Source organism: Lolium perenne, chromosome 1, assembly GCF_019359855.2.
Source record: "Lolium perenne isolate Kyuss_39 chromosome 1, Kyuss_2.0, whole genome shotgun sequence".
NCBI classification, from domain to species: domain Eukaryota; kingdom Viridiplantae; phylum Streptophyta; class Magnoliopsida; order Poales; family Poaceae; genus Lolium; species Lolium perenne.
In genome coordinates, this window is record NC_067244.2 from 152,951,204 (window position 1) to 152,961,222 (window position 10,019).

The 10,019-nt window shown below is 44.0% G+C and overlaps 1 long non-coding RNA gene across 6 annotated transcripts; it reads right to left on the minus strand.

Moving 5' to 3' along the window:
• Nucleotides 1–4,094: 4,094 nt before the first annotated feature.
• Nucleotides 4,095–7,476, minus strand: LOC127308060 (uncharacterized). 6 transcript variants are annotated; one of them, XR_007856250.1, is made up of 6 exons: nucleotides 6,848–7,475; nucleotides 6,378–6,762; nucleotides 6,014–6,303; nucleotides 5,813–5,917; nucleotides 5,317–5,397; nucleotides 4,095–5,226 (listed from the first exon to the last, which is right to left on the minus strand). It is a non-coding gene; the product is annotated as an uncharacterized lncRNA (long non-coding RNA). The 6 variants fall into 6 exon arrangements; XR_007856252.1 differs by having other exon boundaries at nucleotides 6,030–6,762; nucleotides 6,848–7,476; XR_007856251.1 differs by having other exon boundaries at nucleotides 4,095–5,216; nucleotides 5,317–5,377; nucleotides 6,014–6,762.
• Between the last annotated feature and the right edge of the window lie 2,543 nt (nucleotides 7,477–10,019).

Consider the following 10,019-nt stretch of genomic DNA (forward strand, 5'->3'; position numbering starts at 1 on the left):
CAAAAGCTTAAGCCTTATTTATTTTTGAGAAATCAAAACAAGCAAAGTTTGACCAAAATTTTAGAACATTCTATCAACAAATATAATACTGTGTAGATACCGTAGGAAAATATATTTTATTATCTATTTAATGATATTAATTTTGTATTTTGCATGTTACTGATTTTTGGTAAAAGCTTAGTCAAACATGGTATAGTTTGACTTTCTAAAAATAATATAAGCCCAAAGCTTTGGGATGGAGGCAGTAGTATCTAGAGCTAAAACACATCTAGATACATCCGTATCTACAGATAGTTGAGTCAATTAATTTGGATCTGAGGGAGTATCAGATTCAGACTACATCATGGTAAGTTGGTTAAAAAAATTACCCCTGGGCGGTCCCTACCCAGCTCGGCAGTGGCATTTCGCTTCTTGTGCTGCAGATCGGGCCATGCTCCTGCAGCAGGTGGGGCGCTATTCTCGTTCCCCATAGCCTTAGCACGGAACCTGGAGGTACCAACCTGATACAGAGAATATAGAGCATGGTGTCACAGAGGCTTTACGCACAAACACCTGAAGACATGTGCTACTTTAAGCATATTCCAGAACAGAACAGATTGAGGATGCGAGAGAGACACTTAAAAGGTAAAGAGTGGATAAGCAAACGGAGTACACCGCTTCGCAAGGGGCTGGGACGCAGCTCGGGCTCAGCCCAACTGCCCACATGCGTGGTGGCCTTACGCTCCATTGCCCCCACCGCCGAGGTCTTACCTTTCCTGTACAAGCTGACAAAAGATACAGTGATGATCAGCAGAAACTACAAAGGTTGCAAATGTCGACAAATAAAGGAAGAACACCCCAATCCAAGCAAAGGTAGCCCCCGCCCACGACCCCGATCAATCACTCGCAGCTCGAGGGTGACCCGTAAAGACACCCCTTCGCCCAGAATAGGAAAGAGATGCGCAAGATATCGAGGAGAGGAAAAAAGAACCGATCTCGAGAAAGGAAAGAACATTACTAGTCCTACCTAATCCGCTTGGTCTAGATGCAGCTTGCCCCTCCAAGCTGGATGCCTGGACGGTGGAGGCGAAAGGAGGGGATCGAGCTAGCGGCTTGCATCCGTCGGCAATCGGCACTCGATCGGGAGAGAAGGGGTGCTACATAAAGGGGAGGGGTAACATATTTTATTACACAGTGAACTTACTGATGTGACTATAGTCATTACATGTCTCACTGAAACTAGGGCCCATAGCGTGGCACCCCAAATTCACTTGAAGCTGCCCGGCGGGACGCATTGGCGCGTCAAGAAACCCCCGAATTGTAGCGGGGAAATGAAACATTTCACAAAAATTCGAAATTCAAGCACACCGCCACGCGCCAAGCACGCGGCTGTTCCTTCCTCTTCCTCGGTTCCTCCTCCCCTATCCGAAAAAACCCCAAATCCCAAGCTCAAACCAAAAAAAAACAAATCCCCTGGCCGCCATGCATGTCCTCGTTAACCCGCTGGAGATCGTTCCCGGACGATGCGGACCCCCCGCCCTGAGATCCAGAATTCCGTCCACCTCGAGGCACTGCGTGCTGTCTCGCAGCAGCGGCTTGAGGGCGCTGAAGAGGAAGTTCCGCCAGAAAGTGCTCATGGCAACCGTGCAAGCTCACCGGCGTGCTGCATCCCGAGAGGAACTGGTCAAAGCTTTGCTATTCGCCACACACAAAAAATTGCGGGCCAAGATCTGGTCAAAGCTTCGTCGATGGCTTGCCGCGAGAGGCTTGGAGTCCAGAGTCAATAAACTAGCTGCTCGAGGACTGGGCGGTTTACACGGATTCATATTAACTGACTCAAGTTTGTTAGTCTAGTTAACAAATGCATCTAGATACATCCATATCTAGACAGAATTGAGTCAATTAATATGAATCAGAGGGGAGTACCTGAAAGTGTTTCATGCTACCAACTAATGCGCTGGCAGGAATCGCTGTAGAAGTAATTGTGCTACTACTCATACGATGAACTGATTGTATGGGTGTCGAATTTTGCAACGCGATCATCCACTGAATGCTTAATCTAGCGCCAAAGGCATACAAATCATAACATACTACAGCACCAGAACATAAGAGTACGAATCATAAAGTAGCTCAACATTTTGCATCAGGGCTGGGTGGACCTGAGACTACCGGGACGCCCCTGATGATCTCCGGGTGTGCATCCTCTTCAACGCAAAGCTGTGTACTCGGTCCACGGCCTCCTTCTGTAGGCTGGATAATCTCAGGTGCAGGACCTTCGTCTATGAGAGGCTCGTCATCAGTACCATCCACAGGTGCATCAGGGCTGGGTGGTCTTGAGACTACCCGGACGCCCCTGATGATCTCCGGGCGTGCATCCACTTCAACGCAAAGCTGTGTACTCGGTCCACGGCCTCCTTCTGTAGGCTGGATAATCTCAGGTGCAGGACCTTCGTCTATGAAAGGCTCGTCATTAGTACTATCTACAGGTGCCTCAAACTGAGATTCATCTTCAAATCTCCCATCAAACTGAGAGACCTCTTCAACTCTATGCTTCTGCAATTAGTACATCAACCGATTAGACAAACATCTAAGGGATGCAACCTGAACAAATGCCGTTTTACATACAAGACTTGAGTGTATTTGACACTCAATGAGTAAAAACACATGAGTGATTTTAGATCACGAATAATATGTACAAAATCAGATGTCCTGTGCTCTAAAAAATTTAGGAGCATATACCCGAATGATTCATGTGATGATCATTGGATAACAGTAAGAATATCCCTGAGTGCTTTAGAAGAACCAAGGATATATATAGTTTTATATGGGGTAATGATAAACAAATCGCTGTAAGGTGTTGCACCGATATTAGTTTGATCACATATAAAAATAAATTTCAATCTCAATTAGGCTAAGCTAGTCATCAACCCGTGCAAACTCGCACGGGCTAGTAATTTTAAAAACATAGAAGTAATAAAGTATTTAAAAAAGTTTGTACGTGAATGTAGTTGGTCTGAAACATGTGAGAATAGGAATATTCTGGAAAACCTCCAAACTGATCAAGGTAATGAACCTCTCCAACTGATCAATATGTTTCATGTAACCAAATTCCGCAAACTTGTATGGTTAGAATAGTAGTCAACATTTAATCATGCGTTGTTATTACTGATGGGCGACATCGATGAATAACATTTTTTCTTGAACTTAAAGGACCTGAAGCTTAAAATTATTGGCTCTGAATCAAAAGATTGCATCACAAATTAGATTTGCACGTAAATTATCGTACAGTACTTACATTGGTATATGTAGCGACCCTGCAAAGTAAAATAGAAGAAAATGTGTGATACGAACTGTACCAAGACAAAGCCATTTTTCAGACCTATGAATAAGCTATTCAACTGTTTTCAACACTGATTAGTCCTAGAGCCTTAGGTCTGTACGGTTCTTTCAAGTCTTGCTTTCTTATATAATTTAGGAGCTTATTTCTTTCCACATTTCTTAGTTCCTGTGAAACATACATTATAAAATAGGATGGTCATGTTTCGGCATTATCCAAACTAGCAATGGCTGGCGCGGCGGCACGCCGCACCTGTGCTATGGCTAGCTGAAGTATTAATCTGAAACATGAAAATGATAGAGCACTGTGCTATGGCTAGCTGACGTATTAATCTGAAACATGAAAATGATAGAGCAAGATCCGTGAAATGCCATGGATATGTCATCTAGTTCATTGTAAACACCGCAAGAGCAGAAAGAGAGTTGGTGTTATGTAGAAAGCATGCTAACATACACAAGTATGTTATGTTACCATGAACAGTAAATTCAGATTAAGTAAAATCCAACACTGGAAAGAAAATAGTAGTTGTTGAAGGAAGTCACAGTGAGGATACATGAAGTTAGGAAATACTATGTCAACTATGAGACTGGAGGAAAATAGTTGTCAATTCTATATGTCTTCTTATTTATAGGTTGAAAAGGTGCTTATATATTACTGTCACTCGAGTATTACAATCGATTACAAAGCTTTGAACGCACAATGCACAATGCTCAGTACTCTACTTGATCAGGATTCAGACAGACCTCAATCTCTGAGCCAAGGCGGCCTACTCATGGGCTAACCCAAGACGTTGAATTTTATTTTAAAACTTTCTGATAAATACACATCCATGTCCAACAATTACATCTGACACAAAAACAGATCTCCCATTGTAAAGTAGTGTTGTATTAAACCATGATATAGATCCTAGTAGTTTCCTAAACTGCAAATAATAAATGATAGAGCCGTCCTGTTGAATATGCAATATAAAACAGGAAACTTTGCACAAACAGTTGTATCATTTAGAAATGAAAAGGTCAGCATGATGACTTGTCAAAAATAAGCTGTTTGGGGGCAGCGGGAGAAATGTAAGATGCATATACCTACTTGACCATGACATGAGAGCATCTATTTATATACTTGATCTACATATACGTGAATTGGTTTATCTGGACATTTTCAATTATTTGGTGCTCTTGTGTGGCATTTTGATTCCACTAATTTGACATTATCCATTATTAACAAACATAAGAGTCTAGAATAATAACCATCGCTGCATACGAAGTGCTATTTACTTCAAAATAATTATGGTGTCATATAAAAATGATCATTTTGCAGAGCTTAATGGAAGGAGAAGGGAGACATACGATTGCATGCAAGATGTTCGTACTGTACATTATAGACCATAGTAGTAACATTTTGAACACAATATTAAGTTACTTTGAGCTATCAGCAACATCAGCGAGATTCTGAAGTCATCATGAAAAACAAAACTTCTACATCCGACTTTACATTCAACACCATCTAGAACAACATAAGAAAAGCTAGCGAACCTGTTGACTCCATTCTTCTAGCTCCAATACTTCCCCTTCTAAATTACCCCCTGCATCCTAGCATAAAAGGAAATTTTGAAAAAGTCTCCAACTCATCACATATACCTATGGATCTTCATCCAATTCATATGAAATTTGTATAACCGAAAAATTAAGGAACAATGCAACCATCTCAAAATTAAAATAAGACCAAGGAGAAAGGCCTCAATTTTTTCTCTTCTTATTACTTCAAAGGAAGTAAAGCACCCCTTCAGTCCTTAAGAGTAATAACAAACCCAAGAAACTTGCCAAAAGGAGTAGCATACACTGCTAGTCGAGAGGCAACAAACAACGGAGAGAATTCAGTATGGTGCGTTCATTCACTTCTCCTGCAGAAATCTACCTTTTTGTATTAAACACAAGATACTATGCAAAACAATATCAGAGAACCAAGCACATTTTATCAGTTATGAAAGGAAAGAAATATACCTCTATAGTTCTTCTGTTCTGGTCCTTTCTTGAATTCTTGTGCTCGGGTCAGCAACAACCTCTGGATAGAAAAACTTATAGCTGAAATCAGCATGAAACGAAAAGAAAGTTTCAGAACATACCCCTCCTCACTTAGGTGCAGTTGATTTTTACCTAAATGTTTCTTATGACTATTCAATAGAATAGAAAAGACTTAGGCGTAGTTGATTTTGACCTAAATGTTTCTTATGACTATTCAATAGAATAGAAAAGAAAGAAACTACAATAAAAACAATATGTGCATCTTCATGGGCGTGTTGTGTAACCAATATGAGTCTAAAACTCTGCATATACATGCATGAACCACAATTGTCATCAGTAGTTCAGGTACTCATCCAACCACTGTTTTGACACAACTTTTTTTTACCTGAATAAATCTACAAAGAGCTTGAGTAACTAAACTACTTTTGTGGCACAAAACCTCTCTAGCAGATTCAGTTAAATGTGGTTAACTCACCAAAGATCTAAACTGCTTATTAAAATATACTCGTATGTTTGAGGTTTCAGCTCCATGTATATGTTTTTCATCCTCCAGCTCTAGTTTTGATCGATGGCGTGTCAGCTGAGAATACAAATAAGCCAGTTAGTGGTAGTCGCTAGCACATGTCAAGAACACATTAGAATATCTGAGAATGACCACCGGAGTAAAACATGCAACCTTGCATGGAAAGTACCAGATTCCAGCACCGCCTTCTCCGGTGGTGATCCAAAGAGGGCCTCAATCTTCTACAGGCCTCATCTATATATTTTTCAGACTTCAAACTGCACATGTTATTTCTTCTTTGCATCTCAATTTCTTCAGAATTTGTGACACGAACTGCTACACATGATCACTTTCGTCCTCAGTTGCATGGGCAAAGCTGATTGTATGTAGCGTGTAATACACACGGATAAATCAGGCAGTTGTCGTGTATTTGACACCAGCCGCAGCAGTCTTGTACTGCAATTCTGCAAATAAAATAGAGACCAAAGGGATTAAGCATCATACTGCAAACGGAAGAGAAGGGAGGAATGGAAAGGACCAGCTTCAAGACGGTCTTCGTGGTCGTCCAGCCAGCGTCAGCATCAGGACGCCCACATGCCCAGCCTCGGGCATGTGCAAACACATATGGGCTCTGTGTGTCGATGTTCCCATCTTCGGAGACTCTGCTCCGGAGCCGACAAAACAAAACTGATGTAACAATTAAGCCAATGAAGATGTTCCCATGTTGTCAATGTCCCTCTCGTCTGTCATAATGGAGCGGCTCGCCCAAACCATACATGGAGGCAGGCATGGACTGGTTTCCGCCTGTGGAGGTGCTTCTGTGGCAAATCTTTCAATCACAGCATTAAGAACACACTTGCATCTTTGAGTAGCTTCTAGCTCAAACTCCACTCCAGTAAGTCCATCTGTGATCTCGGTCGTATCTTGTAAAATCGATTATAAAAGGCGCATCAACAATTAATTTGAGAAGCGTGCAAGAGGAGAGTGTGGAGCACGAGGGTTGCTTACAAGAACGCGGCGCCGTGGCGAGCGCACGGCTTCCCTGGTGTGTGCTCGGCAGCGAGCGTGCGACCTTCCCTGATGCTCGTTGTGCGGCGGCGTCCTCCATCGATCCGCGCTTTGAGGTGGACTCTCACGCTTGGTGCTCATCGTCGGTGGCGTCTCCAGTCAGGGGGTGGAAGCCTCCTCATCGCGCTCGTCATCATCCGCGTAGCGGAGTCGACGGCTGCATCCCTGCTGCGTGTTGGTAAGTTGGTTGTCGGCGGCGTCTCCGCCGTCGAGGCGGAAGCCTCCTCCTCAATCTCGTCAGCAGTGGCGTGGAAGAGTCTTGTGCATCCCTCCCCGCATCGAGCCTCCTCCTAGAGCTCGGCGGCGACGGCATGGCGAAGTAGACATCATCCTGGTGGAGTCCTCTCCGTGGCGCGCGCCTCCTCCTCACGTCTCATGCTCGTCGGCAGCGAGAGCGGCCTTTTGTGGCCCTCCCAGCGCCCCCGGCTCCCCGCGCTTGTCAGCGGCGTCCTAGCGGAGCCTCCCGCAAAACGCTCGTCGGCGGCCTCCGTGTCGCTCTACTGTATCCCCTGACGATTTAGGGAGAGAGAGGAGATTTTTTTCAGATAAGAGGAGAAGAAAATTTGTACCAGAACTCCAGAAGAGCTCGTGAAGAGATAAGGTAGAGGGTTAGGCTGAGCGGTGCGAGGCACGTGGAAATCATCCAGTGCACACTCAGGTGGCCCACCACTATCCCCAATTATGCACCGACTATGGCCACACCACTGAATCACCCAAACAGTCCACCAGGTAAAGAAAACAGATCTATTAAAATTGCTTTGCAACACCAAATCGTACACAGTAAAAAAGCAGCAGAGACCAAATAACAGGGATAACACGTGTTACCAAGAGGTTCACTCAGAAGGAGGCTCCAAAATTACCACAAAAAAGAAGTTTGTTGCATCTTAATATAGTAGTTATTAACAGTCTACCACTGGGATTAAATAAACTACAAAGTAAGAACGTGCACTCGGAGAAATAATTTATCATTTGCAGGGAAGAAAAAAACATGACTAAACCATAGTAAACCCGAAATTGCAACCGCTAAAATAATCAACTACCAAATGCATAGGATGTTTCAGTACTATATATACTACACATTAGCCGGACATTCCAAGATTATCTACCGGGTGGTGTATATCTCACCTTTTAAACCTTGTGGATCCAATCAATACATTCATGTATGAACAACCAAAGCTAGCTGAACCGGTTGGGCTTCAGCTGTTAGCTGAACCGATCAGTCACTTCCCTGTACTCTGCAATACGATCCAGTGTGTGTGTGAGCATATTTTGCCATAAAAGTCAAATGCAAAACAAATCAAAAAAGGAATGTGATATGCACCAGAGCACTGGCCTCGAATCAACAACAGAAGGGGGTCTTTGGTGGCCGGTGGCCACCGGAGCACTGACTTCTAATCAGTAGCGACGGGAAACCTCTTGATTTTATTCAAAATACATTCAGAATCACCAACTCCTCTGCTCCATCAAGCAATCAAACATCTAGGAATAGATATACGACTTGGAAAATCAGGAGAATTTGTAAAGAGAATATTAGAGGAAGATGGAGAGCCGTCGTGGAAGTCACCCGCTCGCGGAAATCCTCGACACCATCGTGGGTCTGCCTGGACGTCGGCCGGTTCCACCTCCCGTCACCAAGGTCCCGATCGGCCTCGCCTCTGCATCATCTCTTATGCGTCCTCCTCCACGATCTTGAGCCGCGTCTCTGTCTCCGTCAATGACGGTGTCAAGATCCTGCGCGCCCTTCTCTGCTTCAGCCTCGTCCATGTCCTCCTCTTCCCTACGGCCAATGCGTCGTCCGCTTCAGGGCTTCATGACACCCGTCTACCCCGCCATGTCATACTCCCGCACGTCACCAACTACGGCTTCCTCCCGGTCTCCTGCACCCCTCGAGATCCTCTCTATCGCCCAACATGTCCACGATTGCGTGTCCGCTTCCATCCGCGTGAAGAACCACCGGGATGCTCTCCCCGCACATCCATCAACGTCCATGATGACAGAGAGATGAAACACGCTCGGGATTGATCCGCATGTGTGTATGAATAGTAGTGCTCGGGAATCCACCATGTGTCAAACTGGAGATGAACCGTCCGTGACGGCGAACGGTAGGATGCTGCGGGAAAAAACTTTTCGCCCATAAACAACAGTAAGCAAGTTGCATGGATTGATCTGCTTGTCACCATGGCCTGTAGCAAAATACCTACGTGAATCCTGGTAATCAACTTCTTCGGCGGCTACCAACGATGTGCTGGAGGTAGGGCAGCTCTTTATTCTACCAGCCAGAGAATGGTTGCGTATCATCTAGACTTCGCCATGTCAGATCGATCTTATTGGAAGCAGGGTACCTTGATGTTCTGCCCTAGAGAGAATGGCCACACGTTAGGAGATTTTTTATTTTTTGAGATGGAATCGTACATGTCAAATAAAAAGTTGATTCTGTCAGCGCGTACATATCTTGAGAATGACGTGCATATGTTGGACTCTCCTAATCAAAAGATGTTAGATATATCTCAACTTCCTCCCAGCGTTGCACCGTTGCACCGATTAAATCGACCCTGCATGACACAAACTATGTAAGCCTCGTGTCAACGTTACATCCGATGACATAATAAATCACAATTCTCAGGGTTAATCCTAACCATAAATTTTAGATCTAATTATCTTAATTATTCTGATGATGTGGATTAACGTGGTGTCTTCTATGGTGCCTCCAATTAGTAAATATAAGATTTACCTTCTCATCTGGCACAGCACATGTCCCAGAGCTGAAACCCGTTTCCTGAAGCAAGCGCTTTTTCTCTCCTTCCCGTCCATCCATCTGCAACAAGTTAAATTTGAGTACAGAACCTTGCACAGCAATGCAAACTATTGATTGAAACAGCGGCAGCATCAATATAAATAATTAACTACATATGCCAGCACACATACAGTGTGAGCAAGATCTGCTTCTCCTGCTAAAGGATCATTATATGGTTCACCATGCTAAACCCGCCTAACATATGTGCGGTCCATCCCAAAAATGTGTAAATGATCTGCCACTACAGGGTGAGGCCTCTTCTCACCATTCATACATGTGCAGCGCGGGCAATACACGTCCAGGTTGTGACCTTCATGA